General features: G+C 29.0%; 1 pseudogene; it reads left to right on the forward strand.

The window, feature by feature from the left end:
- Nucleotides 1-14,260: 14,260 nt before the first annotated feature.
- Nucleotides 14,261-15,473, forward strand: LOC122592044 (annotated as a pseudogene).
- The last annotated feature ends 588 nt before the right edge of the window (nt 15,474-16,061 follow it).

Raw genomic sequence — 16,061 nt, forward strand, 5'->3', positions numbered from 1 at the left:
AAGTCAAGTGCCACTTCATCAAAACTGTATGAGTCGGTATCGAAATTAGGCCGGTCAAAGTCAAGTGCCACTTCATCAAAACTGATGGCGTGGCATCGGTGACGTAACACTTAACGAGCTCCGTCTGTCAAAAACTAATGATATACCCTTTATTAGGAATTTTTTGAAAATAGAATCCTTTAAATAGACGAAAACAAAATAGGTTACCTTTAATAGGAATTTCGTGTAAATAGGTTACCTTTTTATGGAGTAGACTCTTTTTTTGAGAAAATTACATTTTTGGTACCTCAAATTGGCAACTTTTACACTTTTAGTCTCCAACTCAGAAAATAGCAGTTTTCGTACCTAAAGTTTCGTGTTTTTTTCACTTTTGGTACCACGTTCATATGGCGTTAATTTTTACTGTTAACTCCCTCACGTGACAAACACATGAGGGGTATTTTAGTCTTTTAAACCCCATCTTTTTGAAAAATTACACTTTTAACACCTCAAGTTGTCAATTTTTTCACTTTTGATACCTCAAGTAGACAACATATTTTTAATACACTCTCCAATTTCCATCTCACATATTAGCATCTATCAAACAACACAAACTCAAAAATCAACACACATTGCGATCATCCATATATCCATGTATACCTATATCTCTATAGCATACCAAACCCAATACATAAACATGCATAAATAAGTTCAAATCTCTTATATGAATCATATACCACCAAAAAGGGTTGCCGACTATCTCCCTCCCCATCAGGCACCACGACCTCCGCCTTAGCTAGAGATTCCGATCTAATCTCGTTTGTAGCAAATATATTCATCTGTAACAGATTCCGCTCAGATCTCGTTTGTAGCATATTCCGCACAAGTTTCGTTTCCGATCGAAGAAGGGGGTAATTTAGGGGTGAGAGGGTGTTCAATAATATAAAGAAAAGAGATTGATGGTGGGTGCGTTTTCCGACGACATGAGTTTTTACCGGCCATCGATCTACCAATGCATTCAGTTCCTCCACCATCACCTGTAATTACACCAACAACATATAATATTTCAAGAATGTATACACAATATTGGGTGTTTTTTTAAGAGCCATAAAAAAAAGTAAAAAAATAATAAATAATAAATATCATGTGTGTTGATTTTTAAGTGTGTTGTTTGACAGATGTTAATATGTGAGATGAAAATTGAAGAGTGTAATAAAAATATGTTGTCTACTTGAGATACCAAAAATGAAAAAATTAACAACTTGAGGTATTAAAAGTGTAACTTTCTCAAAAGAAATGGGTTCAAAAGACTAAAATACCCCTCACGTGTTTGTCACGTGAGGAAGTTAACGGCAAAAATTAATGTCGTATGAACGTGGTACCAAAAGTGAAAAAAACACAAAACTTTAAGTATGAAAACTGCTATTTTTTGAGTTGGAGACTAAAAGTGCAAAAGTTACCAAGTTGAGGTACCAAAAATGTAATTTTCTTTTTTTTTTAAGTCTCATTCTATGAGGGTGTTTGTTATTGTGATTATAAAACAGATTTTGTGTTTTTAAAATAAATTATGCGTTTTCAAAACTGCGTTTTGAAAAAGCAGATAGGTACATGCTTCTTCAAAACTGCATTTTCATAGTAGATAATCACTTTTTCACACAAACACTTTTTTAGATTATTTGCGTTTTACGAACGTAATAATCAGATAATCACTTCAAAACGCATTCCCAAACACCCTCTATATCCTTTGCCTACTTAGTACTATATTTATTAGTTTCTCACCTATATTTTCTTTTTTCCTTTTATTTTTCTTGATTGTTCTACTTTTTTAAAAAACATTAAGCTAAACTACAATTGATTAACCATTAACTGATGACCAATTGTATTTTTATCCATTTATTTATCATATTAACTTTACTAATCTTATATAGCTGGCATGTAACGTTTTAATATTGAATATCACATATTTCTATCTTCTATATCTATAATCTATAATATATTATAAAATGAATAACTTCTTATTTATGGAAATGTTGAAACTTGTGTAATATTTACACATAGTACTCTTTAAAACATTTTTATTTACATTACTCACTTAACTTAATAATTAAATTATACTATCAATTATTTATATTTTAAAATATTTACTTTAACCTTTTACATCAATTACTTTTACATCAATAACTTATACCACTCGACACTGCCTCCACCATCGCCCCACCACTACACCGTCGCCACTACGACCCGCCGCATTGCACGGGAGTGCTAATATTTGTTAGTGTCGGTATTAACTTTACTAATATTATGGAGCTGATATCTATCTATATCTATACTCTATATTAAAGCAAACTGCCTATTTTTTTCCAACTAATCTACCTTTGAAATACCTATTGTACCCTCCTACACACAAATATCCTTTCCAATATTTTAAGTGATTTTCTTGTTCTACCCTTCCATGTATTTCCCAATGTCTATCCCTAATTCCTAATCTCTTATTCTCTTGCTCTCGCCGGAAGCCTAATATAAAAATTAATTTTATTTCGACGACAACCACCATCAACCTACAAAAAAATTGGTTTCATCTCTCTCTCGCTCTCTCTGTTTAACACCACCACCACAAATCACCATTCCTTATGAACTCTACAATCGGTTAGGTGATATAATTAATCATCACCTTTTCAAAGGTACCGCCTCATCGCGCGGGTACCCGTTTAGCTATATTAATAAACAAACTACCCTCTTCCTTTTCAACTCTCTACCTTTAAAATACCCAAAATATCCTTAACTTTCAACACATTTCTAACTCTCACACTAAATCTACTCAATATATCCCTAAAACATTTTACATCCATATTTATCAAAACTATCTATCTTCTTTATTAATGAATTTAAATATTTCCACCTAATATCTCTATATATTCTTAATAAAGTTATTTATAAAAGATACATCTTTTAACCATAAAATAACTACACTATCATTTACGTCAATTACTTTTAGATTAATAATCACAGCGTTACCACCACTACCACTAGCACCACCCGTTGCCACCACCGCCGCCGCATTGCACGGGTACTCATCTCGTATAATGATACAATATTAAATATCACATATAGAAATCCATTTGTTTATGTATTAACTTAATTAATATTATGCAGCTAATATATAATGATTCAATATTGAATATCAGATCAATGAAAATAATTCTTTCATTCTCTTATTTCTTTTACTATATATTCGAATAAATAATATATGCTATTATAGTTATTTCACAATACATTATGTATTTTTTATTAATGTTTTTCTAATATATGTGTTTTATTTTATATATTAATGAAATATGTTATTGTTAGTTTAAATGTATTGTGCTTTTAATTAAATAAGTGTGAGATCCAAATACTAGGTAAATGGTTAATGGAAAAATGAAAAGGTGAAAGAGTGGTAAGAAGGTGATGCTGATGTGGCAAGAAAAAGTGTAGGTGAAAAGGGTGAACGTTTTCGAATGGTCTTGGGATCACGTAGGTGAAGGTTTAGATATGGACCCTTCGTCTTTGTTTTATTTTGATTGGTTATTAGGGTATATTGTGAGGTATTGTATTAATAATTGGATCAATAATTTTTCTAATTTGAAAGTGAATGTTTAAGGAAAAAATGAGAAATTGATGATGACGAGAATGTGATATTGATGTAACATGAAAAAGTGTAAATATAGAGAGTGAAAGGTTAAAAATGATCTTAAACCAAACACATGTTGGTAGCAACTAGCAAGAACCACTAATAACAAAAATATTATTTAATATTATTTGAAAATTTTCTAATCATTCCCTTAAAGATAAAGAGAAAAAACTTGCATCTTTTATATCAAAAACTGATCACTACTTTAAATTGATAATAAAAAAAATACAAATTGTATTTCCCTTCATAGCTCAGTGGTTGAGTACCAACTTTACATGTTAAAGGTTTCGAGTTCAATACATGAGAAAGACATTTAAAAGAATTTCAACAATAAAAATACAAATTAGTACGCTATGCACGTTAATTACAGTTTTATTAGTAAAACTCATTTATTTAATATATTTTGTTATAACATGTCCTACATTTATATTACCTTTCTTATTTTAAGAGGATCTACCAATATATATATAACAAGATCCTTAATTCAATCCTAAACAAACAAAGACCCTTAGATGACTTTCAACTTTGATTTACAACCATTAGATCAAATTTAACTATTTCATCTTTGTAAAATGACGATATTAATACTTATACTTTATATGTCTTGTCAAAATATACCATTTTTAATTAATATAATATATCATAAATAATAACATAACATAACAATAATAATATACATAGATATAGATCATTTTTCGGATTCTTCATCTCTTTCACAATTGTGATATTATATTTATTATTTTACAAATTATTCAAGATTTCAAACGTGGATTATTTTTATATTTATATTTATATATATATATATGTATTTTGGATCTACTATTTTTAGAATCTACCTATGCATAAAGAGAGAAAATATGTTTGTTCAATAAATATTATATCATATGTGATCCATCAATTGATTAAATATTATATAACTTTTTTTTATTTGGGATTAATCACGGGAAGACCAACGTACTTTCTCATTTGTACACGGTTGCCCATTATACTTTTTTATTGATGAGGTTTACACACATACTTTTCTTTTTTGTACACGGTTGACCAATATTACCGACTATCACAGGTAAACCGGTTAACTTTGGGTCAACCGTGTACAAAAAAAAAGTATGTGGGTAAACTTCATCGATAAAATGTATGATGGGCAACCGTGTACAAATGGAAAAGTACGATGGTCTTTTCGTGATTAATAAAAAAAATAAGCAGTGATGTATGGCTAAAAAAAATATCTTATGGATGATCCCGCATACTTAATACATGCGAATCTTTCTTACTAAAAAATGAATAACAACCAAATATTTCATACGAAACCCAAAATACAAAAATTTTGAACATTTTGACGTTGTGGATGTTGCATATCATTGCAACCCAATAACAATGAATGTTGGTGCCCGACCTCAAAACTTGTTTTTTCTTTGTAACGAGGTCTTAAGACCCGTGCGTTGTACGTCCGAGATGAATTATATTATTTTCATTTTTAACATGTGGTTTAAAAATGATCTATATTAGAACGATGTTGAGTTGTGTGTAAGAGTATAGTTATAATATGAACATAATTATGAAGATAAAATGTAAGGAAACAATTGACAATATAATATATAGTTGTGTTGATTAAAAAGTACATGTTTACGAACGTCGATTAAAATTGGATTAATCATGAGAAGACCGACGTACTTTCCCATTTGTACACGGTTGCTCATTATACTTTTTTATTGATAAGGTTTACCCACATACTTTTTTTTTGTACACGGTTGACCCAAAGTTGACCGGTTTACCTGTGATAGTCGGTAATATTGGTCAACCGTGTACAAAAAAGAAAAGTATGTGAGTAAACCTTATCAATAAAGAAGTATAATGGACAACCGTGTACAAATGGGAAAGTACGTTGGTCTTCCCGTGATTAATCCCTTTTTATTTCACAAGATATGACCATGAGTGTGTACAACATTAATTAAAAACCTTTACAAATAGCTCAATGATTTTTGATAAAACTTTGTTAAAACAATAATGCATCTAAACGAAAACTATACAACAATTGTATAAGGTTCTATATTAAAATATAAAATTAGATGCGTACCCACAAGATGCGACGAAGACAATAAACAACGTTGATTACGATTATATCATATATTTATACCAATACACGGTATAAACATTAGTTTTCAATATAACATAACTAATAGTTATTTAGTGGGTTTTTGGAATTGCGTCTTTAAAATAGATTTTGCCAATAAAACTTGCATATTGAAAAATCATACATTAACTTACTTTTTCAAAACTAAATTTTTTCTATACGAAAAATCAGATAATCAATTTTTTTTAAACACAGTAATCAAATAAACTTTTTCAATATGCAATCCCAACTCCCAAACTCCTTTTTAGTTCACCAGATGTAACTTTTATTATAATACAATTAGTTACGCTTTGTCTATATAAAAATTCACATTGTCAATCTTAAACACCTTTTTATTTAACCAAATGTAACTTTTATAATAAATATATTAATATTTATGGATATTAAAATAATATAGTCTAAGAACATTTCAGGATTTAACTCTTAATATATATATATCCAACACTCTATTCTCGAGTTATATTATATAGATAAGAAATGAAAAGATTAGAAAAGAGATAAAAAGAAAAACAAATTTAAGAAGTAAAAGTCATTTTTGAGTTAAATTGAAAACCCAAGAATCAAAAGGAAAGTAAAGTGTTATTTGCATGTTTGAGTTTGAAAGAAAAAATATATAACAATACAATTTACAAAGATACCTTTTTATTTAAAGTAAAATATGTGTAACCCGTTTGATATCTTATACTTTATTATCTTACATAAATATAAATATAAATTGGAAGTTTCAAAACATGATTTCATAAAAATTAAATCTGTTACGAAAAAAAGTTCTAGCCGTTTTAAATATATATATATATATATTTAATACATGGTAAAAGAGTCATTAGTTTAATTACAATTAATTTAATATTTGTTACATAATATTAAAAATTCCACTATCACAATGTTAACATTAGTTTATACAATTAATAGTCCCTCATGTATGGCATAGTAGATATGAACGGTGGAGAGACATGTTGAGTAACAATATTTGCGAAGTAACTGGATTCTTAGGTGTAAAAGGGCATGATGGTAATTACATTAAACAAAATGTTTGTCTCCTACACAATCTGACCAAATTTGGGTGGAAAGATTTTCACTGTGTTCTTGAGTTTTTTTATGGAATGAAAAGAAAGGAAAGCAAATGATTACAAAACAAGTTGTGTTCTTTAGTTTAATTTAAGGGTGGAAGGGAAGTGAAATGAAAAGAAGTTGAGTGATTTATTAGTTGATTTTGTCTAAAACATTTTCTCCCTATTTATAGGATGGTTTGAGAGGAAGATAATATAACTTTCAATTATTTCTTTTCTTTTATAAACCAAACTAGATAACATAGTGTTTGAGCCAAAACCCCTCAAAATTCCCTTTATTCTCCATTCTTTTCTTTACGTAAAAAACTCAAAAATGCAAAAGGCTTTAATTTCTCTTTCTTTTCTTTTTCTTCCCATATAAAAATTAACTCAAGAATGTAGTGTAAAAGTTTATTTGTATAACTTAAAATGAAATCTTTGATAATTATGTGATATGTTAAAAGAAAATTTCCACACAATTATTTGTACCATTCAAAATTCAAAAATTCAAATAAATTAACTATAAGTACATGATTTAGAAATTTCAGTATATCGATGTAAAATTACTTTTAAAAATTCTTTAAAAAGTAACCATAAAAACAAATAGTAGACTTTTGAGACTTAAATATTAAGAATTTTTTTTTAAAAAAACTATATTATTAGATATAGGGGAAACATATATGTAATTCTAATTGGGAAATTAACATACATTTAGTACTTTTTAAAAAGATGATATATCTGTTCACAAAATATGTATATACAAGTTCGCCTGAGTGGTAATCAATTAAATATTTGATGTAAGTGTAATGGTTAGATATTACTATATGATGCTCATATATTTTATATAAGATTATTTTTTATTTTGTTAATTTTTCTTTATGTGTGTATTTGTTTAAGAATTAAACTACATAAAATATTGTAAAAATGTCTAATTAGTTACACGACTCAAAAAGAAAAAGAATCTATATTTAGTTCTTAATTATTTTCAACTAAATGAAGTTGGTTATTTTTGAATTTTAAATTATCACTTGATATATTCATTTTAAGTTTTACTAATTGTTTATAAAAACATAAAATCATGAAATTATATATATTTATCTTAACTTTGATTATAAATACAATAGTCTTCAATGAAACTTTGTTTATTTGTAAATTAACTCATTTTGCAAGTACTAATTTACATCTTTTGCATCATGATACTAATTAATCTACCCATATTTGTCAATTTATGAAATTATGAAACGATAATAATATCATTAGTTAAATATGTTCTCTCGCGTATTACGCGAGACAATAATCTAGTTTAGTCTAAAACATGTGGGATAAATCCACCGATTAATCTAGTTTGTTTTTCTATATTGTCCGATAGACGGATAGTCTCAAAAGATATATATCAAAGGTAAATATCAAAATATTAATTAACAAAACATGTGAAAAATAACAAAATAAATTTAAGAGAATAAACATTTTTGTAGTAACAATAACATAGTAATTAATCAAATAATAATTAAACACGGAAAAAAATACCAAAAATAAAATTAAAAAGATATAAAAAAAACCCTTATATATATATATATATATATTTTGAGAAATTTCATGAACTTCAATAATATTAATGAGAATGATTAATAAAAGATTTGATTGTATATATAATAAATTATTAGGAGAGTTTTAAGGATATTATATATCTTTAAAATTTAAAAAGATTTGTATTGATATAAAAAGATTTATAATAGAGTTTTAAATATAGTTATCAATTTAATAAAAAATAAAAAAATCTAGGAAAAAAGAAGAGAGTTCTAGAGTAATTAAGTTAGAGTTTTATGCCTAAAAAGAGGTTTAAGAGGTGTCAAATGTACCCTCAATATCCTCTTTTAGTTATAGTATAGATCCAGTCTTGTTCGATGAACGGATAGTCTCAATATATATATCATAGGTAAATATCAAAATATTAATTAACAAAACATGTGAAAAATAACAAAGCATGAACAAAACAAATTTAAAAGATTAAACCCTTTTGTAGTAGAAGAAGAAGTTATAATCAAACTACAATTAACAACAAACTAAATTAAAATAGATGAAAAATAATTATAACATACCAATTAATCAAATGATAAATAAACACGAACAAAATATCAAAAATAAAGTTAATGGAATATAAAAAAACCATATGTTTTTTTTTTGTTTTTTTGTGAAATTTCCTGAACTTGATTTGTCTATTAAAGTTAGGATGAAGATGAATAATATGAACGAGAATGATTAATAAAAAATTAGGTTGTACATATAATAATTTATTAAGAGTTTTAAAGAATATTATATATCATTAAAATTTAAAAGATTTATATTGATAGAAAAAATTTATGATAGAGTTTTAAACATAATAGTTTATTTTACTAAAAAAATATAAAAAAACGTAGAAAAAAAAGGAGAAAGTTCTTTTTAGGCCTAGAGAGATGTTTAAGTACCCCCAACCTCCTCTTTTAGTAATCACATAGATGATCGGGTGGATTCCTGATTTCACATTAATATACTTTTTATATTTTTTATGTGTTCTCCCGCGTATTACGCAGGTTAATAATCTAGTATATTTATGTATTATCAAGATGTAAATACAATTTATAGAAAAAAATAATCTTGTTCTACTTCTACAATGTTTGTTTATCTTTATTGCTTTATAAACAAATTACTCCTCCTCCTTTTTTTAACACTTTATCTTTAAGAAACCCAAAATACCTTTGATTTTTTAAAACATTGCAACCCACATATTACATCTACCAAAATGTCTCTAAAATATTTTCCAACCAAATCTATCCAAGTTACTTCTCTTATTTATTCACTAATTTAATATTAACACATAATATACCTATAAAACTTTTAATGAAATAATTTACAACATATATATCCTTGACAAATTAAAAAATAAAAACTACACTAACATTTACATCAATTACTTTTACGTTAATAACTACACCGTTAATGATACCACACTGGCACCACCCGTCACCGTCATCGCCTTCGCATTGTACGGATACCCTCTCGTACAATATATATTAATCAATAGTAATTAAAATCAAAGATTGCAGTAATTAGAAAATATGAGTTTTCATTTTTGGGTGGATTTAATAAAAGCAAGTTTGGTCAAAGGTCGTACTTTGAATAATCCTGGGTAGAATTTTGAATATTGAAGATGCACTTGCTATCAAAATCAACACTTGAAGAGCCCATATTTTGTCACACTCACTATTATTATAATACTTACATATATATACCCATACGACGTGAACATCTTATTCTCACAACAAAAAAACAGTGACCGTTAATTGAAAAAAGTGCAAGCAGGTTGATTAATATCAATGGCAGAACAAAAACACTCGAGTTGGTTATCATGTGCAACATCAAAAATGTTAATCAACCTTCATGGCAACACAACGACTATAGAAGACAAAAGAGATACCGAAAACTGTGCTGATGGTGAGAACATATTTGATTGTATAGTGTGCCTTTGCGAAGTAGCATCCGAAGAGGATGGGTCTAAAATGTTGCCAAATTGCGACCATGGAGTGCAATTTCATCGTTGCTGCATTGAGTCATGGTTAAAAGACAATTCTACATGTCCATTGTGTCGAAGTCATGTACCGAGGCCTGTTTGTCGCCGGCTAAACACCTACTTGTTTAAGGTTCGGGATGATATTGTCACGTACTGCAACGTTGCTCTAGAAAATGTGGCTAGCTCCATAGGAAATAATTGTGATGATTAGTTCTTGAACATGTTTATTAATTCCATGTTATAACGAAATTCGTTCATTCATTGTATATACGGTTGATTATTCACACAATGGTCAAATTATTTATCAAACCATAATTATTTTTTTCTTTTTGAATATGATGTTCATGATATATATAGAGTTTCACATTAATTATCTCTGGCGCAGCTTGTATGTGGAGGTTGACATTCATGTCATTATTTGATGTACAAAGTAAGATATCCTTATAGCTAGGTGGTTAAAAGTGCATTATTGAGTTTTTTTTTAAGGGGTAAAAAAAGAGAGGACAAAAAAATCTTTTAATTTTGCATTTTTGGGTTTTTTTGTGAAAGAATAAAAAGGGGAAGAAAGGAAAAAATGAGGCTTTTTTTTTCCAAAACTTTTCAGCCATAATTGGCCAGATTGTGAAGGAAAAATGTCTATGCCAATAAAAAATGACTAATCTACCCATTCAAACACACGGTTCTTCCCCTACCCACTACACCAAAAGCCCGCCATAATCCTCTCAATAATCCCGCCATAATCCTCTCAGTAATCCCGCCATAATCTTCTCTCTATATATATCTCTCCTCAATGATCTCCACAGTATCCTCTTCATAATTTCTCCGCTTCCATAAATTGCCACTTTTATCAGGTATGTTTTTATTTATAATATTTTAACAGTGAGATTAATCTTGTTCTTTTGTTTATTGGATATTGCATTCTTGATTTTTGATCTTTGGAATTCTTAGATTTGTGATTTTATTTATTTATTTTTTTTGGGTACAGGGGATTTAGGTTTCATCAGGTGGATCGACCCTTACAGCCTATTGTTTAATAAAGGTATACACTTTCAGCCAACATATTTTATATATCTAGTTATCTATATATATCTATATATACATGTTACTTTGATTTTATTTAATTACAAATAATTTTCATATAAATTTGTTATTGTGTTGCCCATGTTTGTTAACTGATCACTATCCATAAAGCATATATATATAGGGGTGGGTTATTTTGAGAACCATAAAAAAAAAAAGAACGCGAGAACCAATCTGGGCCACACATCTCATCTCCTTTTTTCTCTCTCATCATTTTCATCCAAATTTTTCAAAACGTTTTATCTCACAAACCGTGCATCGTTAGACGAAAAAAAAAACATGGGTAGTCTTAAAATTTCGTCATCTTTCATTAGAGATGCGACTTGATATACTTTTGACAAACTTTTAAATTTCAAAATTTTTTTTTTTTTCGAATTGTTTTTTTTACCTGCACATGTGTAGGACATACCTACACATGTGTAGGACGTCCTACACATGTGTAAGATATACATCCTACACATGTGTAGGATTATCGCTAAAAAAAAATTAAAAAAAAATCGAAATTTAAAAGTTTGTCAAAAGTATATCAAGTCGCATCTCTAATGAAAGAGCACGAAATTTTAAGACTACCCATGCTTTTTTTTTCGTTTAACGATGTACGGTTTGTGAGATAAAACCATTTGAATGAATTGGGTGAAAATGAGGAGAGAGAAAATTAAATATCATCAAGATCAAAATCAATGGCCAGGATTGGTTCTCGCGTTCTTTTTTTTGAAGGGTTCTCAAACTAACTTTCCTCTATATATATATATATATATATATATATATATATATATATATATATATATATATATATATATATATATATATATATATATATCAGTTTCTTTGTTGTTAGTTAACAAATTTTGTTTGTTTGAACCAAATCTAATATACACCTATTATATACTTATTTGATATATGCTTATTGTTTGAAAGCTTCTACTAATCAGATAGTTTGTGAAGTAAGAGGCTAACTGAAATTTATTCTTGCAAGTCATAGCATTAGACACGAGTTATTATGGATTTTAGTTGGATAATGTGAACTGTAGAAAGATACATGTGAAAATAAGCTTAAATCTTTCTTCGTGATGTAAAGTTAGCCATTTTCCTTACAGACAGAACTATGTATTGGCCTTGTTAATGGTCTATATTGTAAGAATTAAACTATACTTGTATAATTTGAGAAGCAAGAACACGTGGTTTAGTTGTATAATCTGATAAAGGTCTATTTGTTGTAAACTTATATAATGTTGTAAATTAATCCTAAAATCATTCAGATACATAGATAGACTTGCCATGGATGGACCGAGATATCTAGGGACTCAACATTTAGCTGCAATTAACTTGGTTTGTTTAGTGGCGGCTCTCATTATACATCGTAGGAGACGTATTAGAAAACGTTTAATTGATCCAAAGATGATGTTGCATGATCAAAAAGTGCGGCAAGAGATATTGCACAATCTCGCCACAAGTGGAAAATGTCGTAAACTTATCCGAATGAGTGAGAATACTTTCATTATATTGTGTGAAAAGTTGAAGAATGAATGTGGTCTTAAAGCAACTCAACGTATGTGTGTCGAAGAACAAGTTGTTAGACTTTTACATTTGGTAGGACATGATATGAGAACTAGCGCCGTCTCTTGGTTATATCGTCGATCAGAATCTGCCACAAATAGGCATTTTCATAGAGTTTTGAATGCAATATTATTATTAGAAGATCAATATATTAAACAACCGACTGGTGATATAGTTCCAAAAGAGATTCAAGAAAAAAAAGAGATTTTATCCGTTTTTCAAGGATTGTATTGGGGCAATCGATGGAACACATGTTCGTGTGAGAGTGACTAATAAAGATGCACCTAGATATCGTGGTCGTAAGGGATATCCAACGATTAATGCATTGTGCGTGTGTACGTTTGATTTAAAGTTCACATATGTTTTGAGTGGTTGGGAAGGAACAGCTTCTGATTCGAGAATAATAAAAGATGCACTCACTAGAGATGATAAGTTAGTTATTCCTAACGGTATTATCTTAAACTAACCTTTGTTGGATTAACAATTATCTATCATGATACTGATTATACTATGTTTATAGGTAAGTTTCATTTGGTTGATGGTGGTTTGCCTCATAGAAGCACCCTCGTAGCACCTTATAGAGGTGTTAGATATCATTTGAAGGAGTACTCTGCTCGTGGTCCTCGAAATAAACGTGAGTTGTTTAACCTTCGTCATGCATCGTTACGGAACTCCATCGAACGGGCATTTGGTGTCTTGAAGAAAAAATTTGCAATACTCAAAAGTTCAAATGAGTCTTTCTACTCACCTGATGTACAATCTGACATATTTTTGGCGTGTTGTGTTTTACACAACTTTTTACAAGAAGTAGATTGTAACAAAGAACTTGAAGAAAAAGTGGCACGCAAGATATTAAGAGAAACACAAGACGAGGAACCTCATGCTCCAAGAGAAGTAGACGAAAGTGGAGACAAGTTAAGAAATTCAATAGCAAATGAAATGTGGAACGAATATATGTCGGACCCAAACAATGAAATCAATATGTCTAGTTAGCTGTTTAATATTTCCGATGTATTTAATATGTCTAGTTAGTTGTTTAATATTTCTGATGTATTTGTAGTTTGAACCTTATTAGTTTATGAATAAGTTCTATTATGCATAAATGGTAGATGTTTGGATGGATTGGTCAAAAACTTGCATTATAATTGTTTGTGTTTTTTTTATAGGTTTAGTATATTAATGAGTGTTTCTGTATAGTTAGACTAACTAATTAAGTTTTATACTGTTGGTTTTTACAGAGATTTACAATGGTGAAAAAAGTTGATGATGGATCTAGCGTGAAGGAAGAGAGGATTCAATGGACTTCTAGGATGGATGAGGTGTTCATTGAAGCTATGAGAAAGGAATATGATGGTGGGAATAGAGTTGGTGGAACATTCACTTCAAAGGCGTATAGTAATATGGTGAACTATCTAAGGGAACATCTTCAAAGGGAGTTTACAAAAGAACATTTAATGAACCGACTCAAAACTCTAAAACTCCATTTTTCCCAATGCTATGATCTGTTTCGTGGAGTTATGTTAAGTGGCTTTGCATGGAACTCTGAGACAAACTTGATCGAGGCCGAAGAAGAAGTTTGGGAAACACTGATAAAAGTAAGAGCTGTAATTTTGTTTATAATACTAATACATCTATCTTTTGTTTATATAAGTATAACTTTTGTTTGTTTTCTTTCATATAGTTCCTTCATATGTTTATCAATCTAAAATGATTTTTATTTATTAATATGTAACAGGAAAAGCCTCAAGCTGCAAGTGGAAAAATAAGCAAATATGTCATTATGAAGAATTGTTATATTTGTTTGCGGAAGATAGAGCAACAGATTCATCTGCTATGATTGCAAAAGAAAGGAAAAATAAGATGAACAACGGGAAAAGAGTAGAAACAATCGAAGAGGTTGATCACTTGTTAGCAGCCGATGAGATTGTTTTGGAGACTCCTATTGTAGATGATATTCATGTTGCAACAACCACAACACCTTCTCAAGAGAAGCTTCCGACGAAAACAAAAGCAAAAAGTAAAAAGAAAAGAAAAGTGGAAGAAGAGGAAGAATTTGAGGGTCAGGTTATGACTTCCATTAAGGATGTAGCTCAAGCTATTCGAGAAAATACACAGGTTTTATCTTTATTTAGAGTATCTATGAATTATATAACATAATTAATCATTTATTTTTATTTAGTGGTACCTGCTAGTATATAGAAAACGAGAACAATCTTAGTCTCATAGAACACTTTGGCAATTTTTAAGTTGGATCTACTTCAAAACTTTTGCCTGCAAATCATCTCTAGTGCCTCCATATGTTGAAACAAAAGTTCATTAGGAAACTTGTGGTTCATGTACCCTCTGGACTGTAAGTAAAAAAAAAAGGCAATACCGACTCATCATGAATTTTTTTTTTTAAGATTCTTAACTTTTTAGATATTGGCTTTATGATTTCTTTGCACAGTTTTACAAGCTTAATTGGAAAAAGTGACCATGATATATGTTTAATTGCTTATCTAGCTTCAAAAGAGCATATTGTGTTTATTAGTGGCTTCCATTTTATTTAAATTTATAATTTTTTTTTTTTCCTTTCTTTCTAACTCGAGAACGTAAGTAACTCTATATTTTCTTTTCTTTTCTTTAATTTTTCATTCAACTCGAGAATGCCTTTTTGATATATAGTTTTCTTTCTTTTCTTTCCCTATCCAATTTTCTCCTTTCTTTTCCTTTAAATTAAACTCGAGAATGCAGTGAAGTGTTTTGTTTCCTTGCAATTAGTCGCAACATCGATATCTTATATTGTATATTTAAAATCTTCTTTTGTAAACATCTTGAGATTGATGGCCAACACTACAACAGCCCAACACAGAGAGTCGGAGACGGTTATCATAAAGATATTCTGGTTATATGCCACATACATTTGAGGAAACTAAGAAAGATAACTTGTCATTCCCAAATTAAAAAAAAAAAAAACCTTTATTCATTCACTATTTATTGTTTATCGGTTGAAGACAAAACTTAGGTAATTAGTAAAATGTTGCTTACAATATAATCTATCAGAATAAC

The sequence above is a fragment of the Erigeron canadensis genome, chromosome 1 (genome assembly GCF_010389155.1).
Source record: "Erigeron canadensis isolate Cc75 chromosome 1, C_canadensis_v1, whole genome shotgun sequence".
NCBI lineage: Eukaryota > Viridiplantae > Streptophyta > Magnoliopsida > Asterales > Asteraceae > Erigeron > Erigeron canadensis.